Source organism: Acinonyx jubatus, chromosome B1 (genome assembly GCF_027475565.1).
Source record: "Acinonyx jubatus isolate Ajub_Pintada_27869175 chromosome B1, VMU_Ajub_asm_v1.0, whole genome shotgun sequence".
In the NCBI taxonomy this organism is placed as follows: Eukaryota; Metazoa; Chordata; class Mammalia; order Carnivora; family Felidae; genus Acinonyx; species Acinonyx jubatus.
The window spans coordinates 51,286,526-51,302,271 of record NC_069382.1 but is presented as its reverse complement, the minus strand read 5'-3'; the positions used below and the strand labels follow the sequence as shown (position 1 = coordinate 51,302,271).

The 15,746-nt window shown below is 45.2% G+C and overlaps 2 protein-coding genes across 4 annotated transcripts in view; one reads left to right on the top strand and one right to left on the bottom strand.

The window, feature by feature from the left end:
- Positions 1-12,176, bottom strand: part of BLK (BLK proto-oncogene, Src family tyrosine kinase) — a 79,860-nt gene extending 67,684 nt beyond the window's left edge. Inside the window, exon 1 of one of the 2 annotated variants that reach the window (XM_053216689.1) lies at positions 11,408-12,176. The gene's annotated coding sequence lies outside the window, so the exon portion shown is untranslated. The remainder of the gene's footprint in view (positions 1-11,407) is intronic. The other variant, XM_015073148.3, reaches the window with a different exon arrangement.
- Positions 12,177-12,207: 31 nt separating this feature from the next.
- The window catches only part of FAM167A (family with sequence similarity 167 member A), a 74,077-nt gene continuing 70,538 nt past the window's right edge, over positions 12,208-15,746 (top strand). The window contains exon 1 of one of the 2 annotated variants that reach the window (XM_053216690.1): positions 12,208-12,342. The gene's annotated coding sequence lies outside the window, so the exon portion shown is untranslated. The remainder of the gene's footprint in view (positions 12,343-15,746) is intronic. The other variant, XM_053216691.1, reaches the window with a different exon arrangement.

The following is a 15,746-nucleotide window of genomic DNA, read 5'->3' as shown; positions in this document are numbered from 1 at the left end:
TGTGGACTCAAGTCTACACTCACCCCACATGAATTTGCTCTGTCATGACTTCACTGAGCCCTCCAGATGTTCTTCCAGAGGCCAGGACCACCTTCGTAACAGACTCACTCAACCTACTCTTCCACTTTCTCTGAAGTCGGTGTCCTTATCAACAATTCCAAAGATTCCCCCTTAGCCTCATTGTTCTCGCAATCAGCACGTTCTTCTTTTTCTTCTTCTTCTTTTTAAATGAATGACAAATGAGCAAAATACATATTTCTGAGTGTTGACTTTTGGAAGGTAAAAGGGAATAAAGCAAAGGGACAAATTCAGCCATGCATTGTCTACCCCTTAGATTTGCAAAGGGGTCATGGGAGAGTTTCAGGGTGGTTTGAAGGCTGTGTTAGAGACACCCTATGGTGTGACCAGACAGAGTGAGGAGCTAGGAGGTCCAGCCTGAGGGTCAGCCTGGTCACTGATTATCTGTGTGACCTCAGAAAAGGAACTCTGCTCTCCGGGTGTGCCACTGGGAACTGGCGATACAGTGGGGTTGTGCAAACAGGGAATGAGGGTGTGTCCTTGTGTGTGCATGTGCCTGGCATGAGGCCCTTGCTACCCCAGCCCCCTGCTGCGCTCATTAGAAGAAGCCATCAGCCATGCCTGCTGGTGCCTGGGCCAGGGTGGCACAGTTATAGGAAGACTTGTGGAGGCTGAGACCTTGGGATTGGAACTTCAAGGATGCACAGGAGCTTTCCTCATGGAGATGGGCATGTCAAGTGGAGAAGAGGGCTCAGCACAAGCTCTGAGGTGTGATGGGCAACAAGGAGTCACTGGGGACAGGACTGCTGGGCCCAACGTGCCTAAAGAAGAACACCAGGAGAGAAGCTGGAACAGGAGACTAAGACATCTGGTCCCAGGAGGCCTGGGTTTTGTTCTCAGGCACTGAGGAGTCAACAGAGATGTTCCTCTGGGGGTGCCAGGGCCACATTTGAGCTTCAGAGAGACCTTGCCAGCCAGAGAGGATGGACTGCAGTGCAAATCACTGCGGAGAAGACAGGAGCTCTATGGATGTGGCAGTCATCTAGTCTAGAGGCAGGAAGGGCCTGAGTTAAAGCAGTGGAGATCCAGGGACAAATTTGAGAAAGGAGGAGACAGATATTATCACAGATGTTATCACAGCATTGCCCTCAGTCAGGGAAACCAGTGAGTGTTCTAGCCCACCCTCTGGCCTTTGCTAAGGCTCCCACTTTCCCCGCACTTTAGGTTTCTTCCACAGGGAACAGAGCCTCCTCCAGAAGATGATGGGGTAAAGGTTGGGATCGGGGGACAGGGGGGACTCAGTCACCCTTAGCAGGGCAGTGGAAGATGAGGCAAAGATCCTGAGGATTTCAGACCCTGCCTCTTCAGTGTGGAGTCGGGTGAAGGAAGGCCAGCCCCAGAGAAAGAAGGAGATGGGGCCCCTCCTGTGACCCCCATCCCAGCATCCCCATGGAGCTGCTGGCCGCCAACACACCATTCTGGGCTCTGAGCTGAGGGGAGGAGGAGGAGAATGCTCCCTCCCTTCTCAAGACCCACTCAGACTAGAAGACAGGCGCTTCTTGCCATTTGGCAGCAGAGAACTTTGTTTGATGAGAACAAGCGAGAAGAACTTTAGGGAGGAAGGTGCTTTAGCAATAGGATTGCTACAAAATGGATGGAGCTTGGAAACCTCTTTACGGGGCAGACTTTATTCCTTACTCTGTCACAATGGCCTTGGCAACAGTGAGTTTGGGCATGTTTTGTTGTTGTTGGTAGGTATGTGTGTCACCTCTGTTTGTGTGCCTCCGTGTATCTGTGCATGTGCTTGTGTGTGCATGTGCCTGTGTGGCTGTGTGTGTTCGTGTGTGTGTGAGATGGAGAGAGAGCATATCCTACATCAATAACCTCTTCCCCTGGAGAGATTTTCTTTTTTGTTTTTCTAGTTATAACATCTTTAAAACAGGGTCCAAAATGGACAACTTCCCCTAAACACCACATGCCAGAGAGCTCCAGGACATCCCAGGCTGGAAGTAGAAGCACTCCCTTCTCAGACTGAATCTCAGGTGGGGCAGGTGGGAGGTGGGGGACACCCTCAGTCACTCGGGCAATCTCCAACAGCAAACCACCACACTGGAGACATTTTTGAGCACGTGCTCAGTGGAGGCTGGCTGGCGGCCATTCCCACGTGCAAGGAACTAAAGGCATGGAACCATGAAGATTCACAGAAGTCCATTTAAGATTCATTGATCTTAAATATCAAACTTATGACAACATTCTATAGGGACAAAGTCAGCTCCCCAGAGCCCACACTTCTTCCCCATTCTTTTTCATGCCTTTTCTTCATTCAATTTCCAACAGGCTTTCCAGTTCGACAGGAAAGGAAGGACCAAACATGGAGATGTCAACTTTCTTACATACAGGCTGTCTCTCCGTGGCGGTTTGGACAGCACACAAATAAATAGGAGGGGGGAGCTGGCAGGAAGGTGGAGCACACGTCATCAGAGAGTGGCTTTATGTGCAGGCAGCAATTAGAGGAACCTGATTTGAAAACAGAAGGCTCCAGACCCACTGGGATGAATGTCGCAGAGTCATTTTGTAGGAATCCAATGAACGTTGCATTGCAAGCCATGTACACCCTAATCAAGGGGCCTCATGGAGAAAGATTTTAAACCCTTTTTCCTATGCCACAAAGGAGTATGACCTTTCCGTGAGGAAACTATTGTGCAAGCAAATGAGATCTCTCTAAAGGCCAGAGTCCCAGCTCTGAGGAAGACATCAGTCACAGGGCCTGTCCCTCGTCTCTGAGCCAGAAGCCTCTCTGGGGGTGTCACTTTCACTTCCCATTTGCTCGTTCTCAGAGGCCGCTTGTCTGAGTGACAACATGGAGCAAAGGAGCCTCGGAAGATTTATTTGACCAGGAGGAGAGTTTGGGAGCTGGCTCCTTTCTCTGACAGCCCAAGAGGCTAGCAGCTTCAGCTGAAGTAAGGTCCCAGCAGAAACATGGGTACAAGTGACACCCCACCCTTACCTCCTCCACACCTGTGACAGAGCCACCAGGTCTGGTTGTTAAGGTCGATATGAGCAGGTATCTCCTTGCCAGTCTCAGCCTCAGACAGTTGCCAACAACAAGCACTCTGTACCTCACAGAGCCCTGTTTCCACTTGAGGAAATGTCTCTGCTTTCTACGTCTAACTGACTCTGGTGGCAAAGGCTTCCCAGGAGTGATTCTTGGAGCAGGAAGAGAATCCCGTGTTGACTCAAGAGCATATGGGAAAGCCACGTTCCCCCCAGGAATTAACCAGAAGTCAATTCTTTCTGTACCAGCAAGTCCCAAACCCTCCTGGATGGATGAAATCTGATGAAAGCCAGAAATGCTCTTTGTAGAGGGTTGCCTGTGTCCACAAAAGTTTACATGCAAGTTAAAGAAGCTTATAAGCTCCATGAAACGCCTCAAGGGGCTATGGTCTCCCAAAGTTAGGTCACCAGCACCAGCAACTGGTGCAGGGGCATGACCATTGTGGGAAGAAAGTCTCTATCCAGGGCCATACACTTCCCCCTCTTTCCCTGCCACCAAGCAGACAGCAGGACCCTCTGGGTACCTGGGCCTCTTTTGCAAGGCTCAGGACTCAGGAAAGCCCAGGTGGCAAGCTCTTCTCCACTGGTCCCTGCTTCGCAAAGCCAAATGAAGACAGGACGCTGATCTGTGGTTTGAAACTGAGGTATCCTGCTTCTCATCAGCAATGTGCTGGGGCCAACTCGTGCAGGTTTGTAAGAGCCAGTTGTTAAATTCGGGGGAACTTTATGAGCCGTTTGTTAAGCACCTCATTATTCAACACCAAACCATATAAAATGAAAATGATCTAAAATCAAAATTAAATTATATAAAATACAATTAAATGAGTTATATTAAAAACGAAGGTAGTAAACACCCAAATGTCATCATTTCCCAGCTATTTCACTACATTTCTCTATTATCACTGAGGTCATTTACATCAGTTGTGTGTGCAGTGGAAATGCTGTATAATGGTGCGCTGTTGCACATCTCTTCCCGGCCCCATGTCCAGCCAGGTCACGTTGGCAGCTTGAAATTGGCAATCTAGGAGTGTTTACACCACAGGAATAGGAAAGGGCTTCTGGGGTTGATTTGCTTTTTTGTTGATTTTTCAGACTTAATACCGTGATGGAGAAAATGTTAAAATAATGTAGGTAATCCTTTAAAATGTGCCCTATTTATATCTGTTAATAGCACAAAGGACTTGAGAAAAGTGTTTTGAGTAATTAAAAACTATTAGCCAATGTAACAAAGAAGCCAGTGACCTCACTGCCTCATGAGTGCAATTCCAACATGTCTTTGTCACATTGGTCTACTTAACATAAATGAAAATACCAATGGATGTTCATGCCAACACTATATTTGTGCATCAGTTGCAGCCCATGGATATGAGAATTTGGCAAAAGTCAACAAAAACATTCTGTGGAGAATCGATCGCTCTATGGTATTTATAATGAATATTTTCTTAAAATTGTTTTCATGTTTATTTATTTTTGAGAGAGAGAGAGAAAGAGACAGAGTACAAGCAGGGAAGGGGCAGATGGAGAGGGAGACACACAATCTGAAGCAGGCTTCAGGCTCTGAGCTGTCAGCACAGAGCCCGACATGAAGCTTGAACTCACAAACCGGGAGATCATGATCTGAGCCGAAGTCAGAAGCTTAACCGACTGACTTAACCCAGGGCCCCAAGGACGTCACATATTTTATTTGTAAATTATGTGTTACATATTCTTTATACCAGTAAAATGTTTAATAAACTTATGTGTGTACATATGTGTGTACATTTGTTTCCCGGAAAGCTGGTTGTTGAATATTTACCAGCATCTGACTGCTCTCAGTCTAGGAGATACCTATCTTAACCTAATCTCCCCCTGCTGTACTGGCAGATGGCAGGATGTCCATCAGACAGACACCACAAGGGGGAAATGATTCCTTTCCACGTCAACACATGGGAAAAAGGGATTTGAGCCTTTCCCATAAAGCTACCCAAATAAAACCATGAAATGGGTTATTGTTTTTGATCCCATCTTCAAATGAAATAGGTTTTTTTGTTTGTTTGTTTGTTTACTTTGAGAAAGAGAGAGAGAGAGCAAGGGAGGGGCAGAGAGAGAGAGAGAGAGAGAGAGAGAGAGAGAGAGAATCCCAAACAGGCTCTGCACCACCATCACAGAGCTTGTTGCAGGGCTCAAACTCATGAACCATGAGATCATGACCTGAGCCAAAATCAAGAGTGAGACGTCGCTCAACCGACTGAGCCACCCAGGCACCCTTCAAATGAAATAGTTTTTTTTTTAAAAATAAACATCTTTTTAAAAATCTGATTCTACTATAGAAATGGTAGGAATTAACGGACTTTTCCCATGGAATAACTACATCTAATCTTTGTAGCAGTACCAAGAGGAATATCTGTAAGAATAGGCAGTGAGACAAGCTGCTTGTGTATGTCTAACAGACCCACAGCTGAATATCTCACCATAGGTGGCATCCTTGTAGAAACAAAACAAGCCAAACAAAAAACACAAAGAATTGGTCTATGTTTTGTACACAGAAAGGAAACTAATTCTTATCGAGCACCCATACCATGCATCAAGCGCTTTCAAAAATGCTGTTGTTTTTGTTTATTGACTTATTCATTTTCTGGTGCTTCCAAAAAGATTTGAAGCCACTTATAAAAATACGTATGAAATGATAGCAGAAGAAAGCAAATGAAGAAATCAAGACCAAAGGACAAATTCGGGCAGGAAAACAAATCTGAGCGTCAAGCTTGTACACAGGAATACAGACTATGAGATGCGCTGCCCAATTGCTAGTGGTTGGATGCAAATTAGGCTCTCAGTGTCCTGGAGTCCAAAGCACAGAGTGGGAAATCATCGGTTTGAAGAGTCAGTGTCTTTAAGACATCCTTTGCTCCGGAGAAGCGTGGGTTTTCCAGGTTTGGAGCCTGAGAGTAATCATCCTGCAGCCATTCGTAGGGTGATCCTGAGTGTCATGGTGGACAGCAGTCTCAGTGGCATCTCAGCAATTATGACACAGTGAGGTCCCTACCTTGTGTCTTATAGCAGCCTTCAGCTGGAGCCTAGGATGGCATACCCTCACCAGGAAAGGGTGCCAAGCCTGATTCTGGAATGCAATTCCCTGAACACTCCAAGCATTGAGATCCAGACACACAGCTCTCAGACTGACTAGCTTCACGGTAGGGGGAGAGGGGTGAGGAACACCCCAAATATCTAGATTTATGTTTCTCAGTCATATTGACCTCATGGCCTCTTTGAGAAACATAACAAACCCATGGTCTCCCTTTTGCAGATTTCAAGATAAATATCATGCATAAAAATAAATGTTAAAAGTTACGATAGGAACTGTGCTTTTTTTTTTTAATTTTTTAAAAACATTTATTTATTTTTTGAGAGACAGAGAGAGGCAGAGCATGAGCAGGGGAGGGGGAGAGAGACACACACACACACACACAGAATCCGAAGGAGGCTCCAGGCTCTGAACTGTTTGTTAGCACAGAGCCCGACGTGGGGCCCGAACTCACGAACCGCAAGACCATGACCTGAGCCGAAGCCGGACACTCAACCGACTGAGCCACCCAGGCGCCCCTGAAATGAGCTTTTTCAAATTACAAGGACTCCTCTGGTGGTTCTCACACAGAGAACTGAATAGAATCTAGGTGGAAACTCTTCAGTTTCAACTAACCTTAGAGGGCATTGAGAGTTTATTCTTATAACCCTATGATGGGCTGCTACCAACAAGTAAAGAGCTAAGACTCCAGGGCAAAAGTAACCTACCTGAGTTATGCCAGTAGAGAGTGAGGTCAAACTATTATTTCAGAAAGACATTCAGTGACTTGTCCAAGGTCACATCAGGGCTAAACATTGAACCAAGCCTTCTGGCTCACAGGCTGGCCATCCACTCTCTATGCAAGAGAACCTCTCAGCCACACCTGCTTTGTCATACTCCTATGCCCAATTCTGGGATCCACAACACATTGAGAGATAAAATTAAATTATCATTACTAAATATTTGACTTGGTGATTCCAAATATTTTGGGTTGGCAGATGCTTTCAGGACTGTGATAGAAGCCAGGAGCACTCTGTGGAGAAGAGTGAAGAGTGTGAATGTCCACAAAAACTTGCAGACAACTTCACAGCGCTCATAGACCCCATGGAACTCATCAAGTTTCCATGATCTTGGAGGTCAGAATTCCTGACCCATTAAGCACAAATCATCTCATATCTTTGTAGACACTACACAAACATGCACAAACATTTCCTGCACTTGAGCACCCCTGAGGGTGAGGGCCTCCTTAAATTCTGCCTCCCAGGTGCCTTGCTTGCCTCACCCTTGTCCTAGCCCAGCAGCCCAGGTATCAAGGTATACAAAGAAGCCAGAAGAAAGTGGTGATGACAAGGCACCCAAAGGAGCCTCCTTCTACCACATGGCTTGGGAAACATCAGCCCTTTGGTGTACACAGTGGCCTGTTGTGAGTGAAGGTCATGCAGGGTCAGCAAGGACCATGGCATAGCCTCTTCTATGCCTCCGTCTCTGGCTCAAATCATCTGGTTCAATTTAATTCTCATATCTGTGCTTGAAGCTGGGTGCACCCTTACAGAGAACTGGGCCATTTGCTCATACCCTCCAGCTGGAAGTGGCAGAGCCAGGTCCTGGTGCAGAACTGGCTGGCCCCAAGGCCCAGCATCTTCCTCTGGCCAGCACCGCCTTGCAGACACCTGCTGACAGGCATCTTCTTCTTCAGGGGCCCCTATTAAAACCCTGGCATGACCATGGCACTGGAGTTCATTGGGCTAAGGGCGATCATTAAATCTTACACGTTTTTCCTCCTTTGAGCTTTCTTCCTCATAGTTTAATCTTCACTTGCATTCAAAAACTTGTCCTTGTTTCTTTCACTCAAGGACCATTTTGCAGGGTACCTGCCCTGAGCCAGACATTGTCCTGAGTGCTAGGACCCAAAGAAGGATGAAAGGGGGACAGCTCCCTGTCCTGGAGGAGCTCAGATCCAGAACTCTTACAAACAAGTAGCCCTAAGCATATTGTTGGAGGTTCACGGGGACAAGGAAAGGATTTGGACACTGGTGACAGAAGAGAAGGAGTGGGATCGGTCAAGAGAATTAGAACAGGTGGGCCTTGCCCAGATGAGAAAGTGGGGAGGAGGTCCCAGGCCAAGAGAGCAGCAGGAGAAGGTGCCACCCACCCCGTCCCCCCACCCCGGGCCCCCATGCATTTCAGAGAAGTGAGTGACCGGCCCAGTCAAAGTGCATATAGGTAAGCAGTGGGGGCAGCAGGAGATATGACAGGAAAGGTACTTTGGGCCCAGCGGTAATCACTGTTCTTGGTTTCGATCTTCATCTGAGTGTTGTGATTTTTATCTAGGTGCTGTCTTCCTACAGCTTCACGATTCTTTCTTCTTTCTCACCTGCTTTCTCTAATCTGGCTGGGACATCACCCCAGAACGAGGGCACACCTGCTCTACTGGGCCTGGTGGAGGGGGGCATGTGTGGGTGTGGGGTGGGATAAAGGTTTCTCAGTCTCCCCTGTTACCTCCCCACACACCTGAACTTTCCAAACAAGGATGCTGGCCCTTGATGGCTCTGTCCAGCTGCTGCAGATTCTAGGGCAACACGGTGAGCTCCCAAGGCCATGGCGTCACTCCATCAGGAGCTGGTTCTACGTTCCTCAGGCCACAGCTTAGTTCAGGGAATTATTTTCCAGCACAGCTCATGGCTGCTTGGCTGGCCACAGATTCTGTGGGGATGGTTGGGACCAGAGGATGGCAGATCCCATCCTGGTATTCCACACAGGGTTGGGGCTCTCACCTGCCTCCATTCTGGCCTTCTCCTTCCTCACTGAGGAGAGGTCAGGTTTGGGTCTCTGGGCATGCACTTGGAGGCCTGAGAGCCTGACCCAGCACAGTGAGCTCTGCTGGGCAAACAGAGGATGGGGTACTTAACCCTGAAGCCCCTGACATAGAGTGAGGGCTCAACACATGTGTGCTGAATGAAAGAATAAATGAGTGATAAGTAATGCCACAAAGAGAAATATAGAAATTTCTAGGACTAAGGTTTGGAGAGACAATGGTAAAAAAAAAAAAAAAAATCAAAAGTCCTGCTATGTTCCAGAAACTTCAAAGTGAGCGTAGGGACCACTGGACCATGCTCGGTTTCTCCAAGCATGTTCACATTTTGACCATGTCTGCTTTAGGGCAGGAGCATAATTTTTTTTAGCTTTTTATTTTGGAATAATTTTAGGTTTATAGAAAAGTTACAAAGATAGTGTAGAGACTTCCCATATACCCTGCACTCAGCTTCCCCTAATGTTATCATCTTACTTAACCATGGTACACTTGGCAGAACTAAGAAATTCACATTGGCACAATGGTATTAATTAAACTCCAGGCTTTATTTAGATTTCACCTATTTTCATTAAGGACTTTTCACAAAGACATTTGGTGACTTGTCCAAGGTCACACCGCCAGGAAGCATCCAATCCCATCCCAGATGTTAATTCCAGATTTAGTTGTCAGGTCTCCTTACTCTCCTCTGATGTGTGACAGTTTCCCCATCTTTCCTCATTTTCCATGACCTTGACAATTGTGAAGGTTAAATGTTCTGCAGATTGTCCCTCCCTTTGGATTTGTCTCATGATGAGACCAGGGTTAAAGGTTTGGGGGAAGAACAGTGCAGAGGGGAAGCACTTTTCTTCTTTCACCGCAGCCAAAGTTACACAATATAACATGACATCCCTCGAGACGTTAACCTTGACCACCTGCTTAAGGTGGCGTCTGCTGATGTTCTCCACTACAGAGTTACTGTTTTTCCCTTTCCATACTTCATTCTAAGTCCCTTCTGCACTCAAGGTGAGCAGAGTCAAGCTCCAACTAGAGAGGAGAGGCATCTACACATATCATGTGGAATTTTTCTCTATAACAATGGAAGCACAATGGCAATAATTCTTTTTTTAATGTTTATTTATTTATTTTTGAGAGAGAGAGAAAGAGAGAGAGAGAGAGAGAGTTCCAAGCATACTCAGTGCTGACAGCACAGAGCCCCACACAAGGCTCGAACTCACAAACCACGAGATTGTGACCTAAGCCAAAATCAAGAGTTGGACACTTAAAGGACTGAGCCACCCAGGCTCCCCGATGATAAAAATTATTTAGTTTCTTGGTAATGTGGATAGTTGAAAGCAGTGGTCAATTATGAAATGACTAGAACAGTTGTCAAAACCTAAGAATTGGGGGTGTGGGTTAAATGGGTGATGGGCATTAAGGAGGGCACTTTTCGGGATGAGCACTGGGTGTCACATGTAAGAGATGAATCACTGGGTTCTACTCCTAAAACCAAGACTACACTGTATGTTAACTAACTTGAATACAAAAAAGCAAAAACAGACCCCCCAAAAACCAAAAACTTAGAATTTTAAAAATCCTCTCAAAATATGTTATCAACTGTTCTTTCCTTCTCAGAAATGGCTCTCTTAGCCAAAAAAGTCATCATTAAACCTATTTCATCACCCAACCCCTGATGTCTGAGAAATGGATAACCTTATTTAAAAACAACATTTAGAAAGGGCAACAACCAATCATGTACGTTGAGCCAAACTGACACTCCCCTTCCATCACTGCTAATCTCTATCATGTCTGCCTCTTAGGTACAATTACCCTGGTTTATAGAGAGGCCAAGTAACTTGCTTGGAGCCCCACAGCTGGTATGTGTGTGCCCACCCATATTCCCACCCCTCAGTCTTCTCCTACCTTTCCTGTGGCACATTCACTGACTTTTCCAGCTTAGAAAACCCAAGAAGCAGAATCTACCTGGATGGATAAGCTTTTATTAAAAAAAAAAAAAGAGAGAGAGAGAGAGAGAGAGAAAGAAAATGAGGAGCTCCTGGGTGGCTCAGTCGGTTAAACATCTGACTTCAGCCCAGGTCATGATCTCACAGTTCATAAGTTCAAGCTCAGCGCTGGGCTCTGAGCAGATAGTACATAGCCTGGAGCCTGCTTCGCATTCTGTCTGTCTCTCTCTCTCTCTCTCTGCCCCTTCCATACTTGTGTGCTCTCTCTCTCAAAAATAAATAAACATAGAAAAATATGGGGAAAAAAAGAAAGAAAGATAAAGAAACACATAAACACACACAACTAAAAAACTCTCCAAAGTAGAAACCAACAAATGATCGGACAATCTATTCATAGCTATAGCTCAGATCATGTTAATGTCTTCTCTCTCTGTAACATCCAAAGTGATGTTCCTGACCACTCTCCCAACCACAGGCCTCAGAACACTGTTTGCACAGTTTAAAAGAATAAGATGGTCAAAAAGGTAGAAGATGCAGTCTTACCTTGACAAATGCTCAGTAGCTTTTCACCATGGCTTTTTAAATCCCGTCACCCTTGTGATGCAACAGCTTTCTAGCTATAACCAGCAACTCTTGATGCAATCCCAAAGAAAAAACCCATGCCTGTTGTCTCAATCAGTTCACGTAGCTTGTGGCTTCCTGCTGGCAGCGAGCACCAGGCAGAGGTGGCCGGCTCCTGGGTTTGTGGTCAGAGCTTCACCAGCTTCCCCCAAGGAGCCCCGCCCCTCTCGCTGAGCTCTTTGAAGGCTTCTGTGGGTTCACTAGGTCCAGTGGGCACTGCTGACCCAGAAAAACCTGTGAGGAAGGACCGCAAGCAGCTGGTCTTTCTCAGGCCCTGGGCTCCACTGGTCCCGATGACTCTCTGCCACTAAAGTTTTCTCATGGGGTTTTGGTTTAGTGACATGGGTGGTGCCTTCCTACACCAAACTGGGCAGAGTTAGTAAACCTCCAAGCTAACTCTACAGGGTATTTAGCTCTGCCTAGCAGTATTTATCCGCAAGACAAGAAAGAGCTTGGTCTCTGATGCCTTGTGCCATCTGTATGAGCCTGGGCAGCTGTTCTCTAGCCTTGTCTGTTTTGTTTTGTCTTCCAAATAGTGCCGATGATACCCAGCCCAGAGATACTATGGGCACAAATGATAGAATGGGTGGGAGTGACGGGCACAGAATGGGCTTTCAATAAATGTGAATTCTCATTTCTAAAACAAGTGGTCCTCTAGCCAGTCATTGGTTCTGATTGCAGAATCCTTTCAGTAGTGCCACTTCACTTGACTCGGAACACTCAGGGGAGCAGAGAATGATGGACCTAACAATCTGGAATGGTGAGGTGGTGCCTGTCCTGTACTATACCAGCTAAGGGACCAACAGGACCAAGTTGCTGAGACAACCTCAGGAGGCTTGCGGGTCCAGCCAGACATGGTAAGCCACTGGTCACCTGCTTTGTGATCCAGGGACAGAAGGGAGCCCTTGGGCAAGCTCCTTTCCTGCCTTTATGTCTGGGAACCTTGGCAGGGATGGAATTCAGATAGGCTTGCTTTACTCCTGGCCTGGGACCACAGTCCAGATCTCAGTTTCCTCATGGATTTTAAGACTAAGACAATAAGTTGCTGTGAGTTTTCAGTAAGAAAGAGCTTTTTGACAGATATTCAAAGCAACAGCAGCAGCAACACAGAGTTTTTGGGTTCTAAGCCTCCTTGGAAACAATCTTCTTAATTTCTCCAAAAATTTTTTGTGACAGTAAGTGGATTAATGCATAAAACATTATATCTGTTACAGTATTTAGCACATAGTAAACTCCAAATAACCGGTAGCTGATGTGAATACACCTAATCTAAGTTCCAAATCTAATCCTTATCACCGCTTTGTCTTCTATTCTTGGTAGTGAAGAGCCCCAAACAGTGTCCAGAACCACTTGTGCTCAGTGCATCATAGCTCTTGTTAATTTATTACTTATTCATCTCCTGACACCTGAGAGTTGGATCTAAGTGTTAAATGCAAGTTGAAAGGATCCCAAACTCCTTAAGCATATGATTTAAAAAATTGCTGACTTGAGATGAGATTATTTAGTCTTTTTATTTCAATTCAATTAACACAACAAATTTTGTGAATGCTTGCTCTGTGATAAGCACACGCCAGAGGCTAGGGGTAGAGATATAAATAAACATGACCTTCCTCTGAGGGAGTCAGCCTAGGGAACCTGGGAAGGGTGTCTGGTCGACAGACATTATAATGGGGTATGATAAGTGTGGCTATAGAAGCCCAACAGGGCAGAGTAGTAGAACAGAGGCAGGAGCTATAGGAGCATCAGGGATTATTGGGGGGAGTTACCAAGGAGTGATTTTGAACATGATTTGTGACTAAGAATCCTTCAAATTCTCAGAGGCAGATACCTAGGTTGAGTCTTCTACTGAACAAGGACTCAGTGATGCTGAGTTATGTCCAACTATGTATAATTAAAGAAATGACTAAATAAGTGATTTGGGGACAAAATTTTATATTGAGAGCATAGTGGGGAATAAGAGATGCATCTTCCTAAGGAAAAAAAAATCTATTTTCCTCTGACTCTGGGTCATCCATTCAAGACTGGAGTGCAAGGGGATGTGAGTGTTTGCAGGGAAGGGAGGATAAGCTGATGTTTTTGTGGTCTGGAGAAAAAATTGTCACCTTTCTATCCACCTCCAAGAGACAGGGGTTCAAAAAAACCAAAAATGGATTCTAGCAGCCACTCAGAAAAGAACGAGGAAATGACCTTGCTCTTGGGTTTCACATGTCTGAGCAGAAGTGAAAATTAATTTCAGCCATTTTCACCCTCACAGAGTCATAGAATCCACCAGAAAGGCAGAGGGGAGGCAGGGGCAGGACCCAGGGGAGAAGATAGGAAGCAGTGAAACGTGTCAGGTGAGACTAAGAGTGTCCTTATTAGACATGTTTGTTAGAGAACCTCAGAGAGGGCTTTTATGGCTGCACTGAGACTAGACTCTGAAACCCCCATTTAGTGTTCAGCCTCACTGCCTCCCCCATTTATTTTTGCCCTTTTGAGATGACTCATGCAAAATTTCCTCTCCTTCCATGGATCTATACCAGTCTCCTGACACCAGTACATTTCTGATCAAAATCAAAAGCTGTGTGCAATAAAATATTTGAGTAGAAGAAACATTAAAATAATCCAGTCCACGATTCACTGCAGGAATAGTGGTGTGAGAAGCTGGGCGATCTCCCTTTGAAGAAAACAAGTATAAAACTAGACACAGTTGTTGAAACCAACCATCTCAGAGCACTGGAAAATGAGCAGAGGCAGATAACAAATTAAGAAGGTTTAACCTTGGGGTGTTTGGGTAGCTCAGTTGGTTAAGCGTCTGACTCTTGATTGCCGTTCAGGTCATGGTCTCACAGTTCATGACATCGAGCGCCACGTAGGGCTCCGCATTGACAGTGTGGAGCCTGCTTCGGATTCTCTCTGTCCTCTCTGTCCCTTCCCTGTGCACATGTATGCTCTCTCTTTCTCTCTCAAAATAAATAAACACTAAAAAAAGAGAAGAAACTTGAAAAGAAACTTGAAGAACTTGAAGAAAAGAAACTCAAGAAACTTGAAAAACTGCTACTACATTAGAATGACCGCGAGTCTGTGGTCTTCTTGCTTATGTGTTCTACTGCTTTTCTAGTGGGAATGAATGGTGGGCTTGGTTTGAGGGCTGTTAGTTAGTGATACCAGTGGCTTTACCAGCTAGTGGTGACAGATGCGGTCTGTGATGGGGAGATGAAAATTGGTAGTTTTATGGGTTAAAGGTCATGGAATCAGTTCTAGACAGGAAATGAAAATCTGCAGCTTTACTTGCTTGAGTTTGTATCCTCGGTTCAGAGTGGGCAGAAAATCACCCAGAAATGTAAGGGGGAGGTTCTGGAAGTGAGAGAGCCATGAAAGGGCTGAGCTAATAAACACCCCATACATATTTGACTGACTGCTATAATATGCATGAGTTGGGGAGAACTGAGAGAGTGAAGCAAAAAGTGAAAGTCAAGGGAAACCTAAGGACTTTCTGTAGATTTGAATTTTTTCCTCCAACCACACACAGCTGGGGCAGCAGAAGGTGGAAGGTTTACATATTCAAGGTGTCTGAGAATAACTTCTGTCCAAATAATTGCCTGATCATTAAACCCCATTGCAGAAGCAGGGGTTACCCTTAGAAAGCTAGACTAAAAAACAAAATAAAACACTAAAAATAAAAATGCACAGTGGTGCCAGTGGCTGCACACCATGGAGGGAAAAAAACTTCACAATTTAGGTGTAGTTAACTTAGTAAAACAAACAACAACAAAAAATCAACAGCTTTCAGGAAAATAAAATAGAATTCAGAGTCACTACAATTTTCCAATTTTCCAACTAAAAATTACCATACATGCAAAGAAATAGGAAATTGTGACCAGAAAAAAAAAAAAATCAGTCTGATTCCAAATGGACCCAGATGTTGGATTTAGCAGACAGACTTCAGAGCAAATATTATATTTATGTTCAGGGAATTAAAGAGCAATATTCTTGGGGTGCCTGGGTGGCTCAGTTGATTAGAATCAGACTCTTGATTTCACCTTAGGTCATGATCTTACAATCATGAGCTTGAGTCCCATGTCAGGCTCCATCCATGTCATGGAGCCTCCTTAATATTCTTTCTTCCTCTGCCCCTCTCCCCTGCTTGAACTTTCTCCCTCTCTCTCTCTCTCTCTAAAGAAATAAAACTAAAATAAATAAATAAATAAGTTTCAAAAGGACAATGTGCTCAAAAAGTGAAAATAATTTATGTTAAAGAGCCAAGAAAAAGGGATTCACA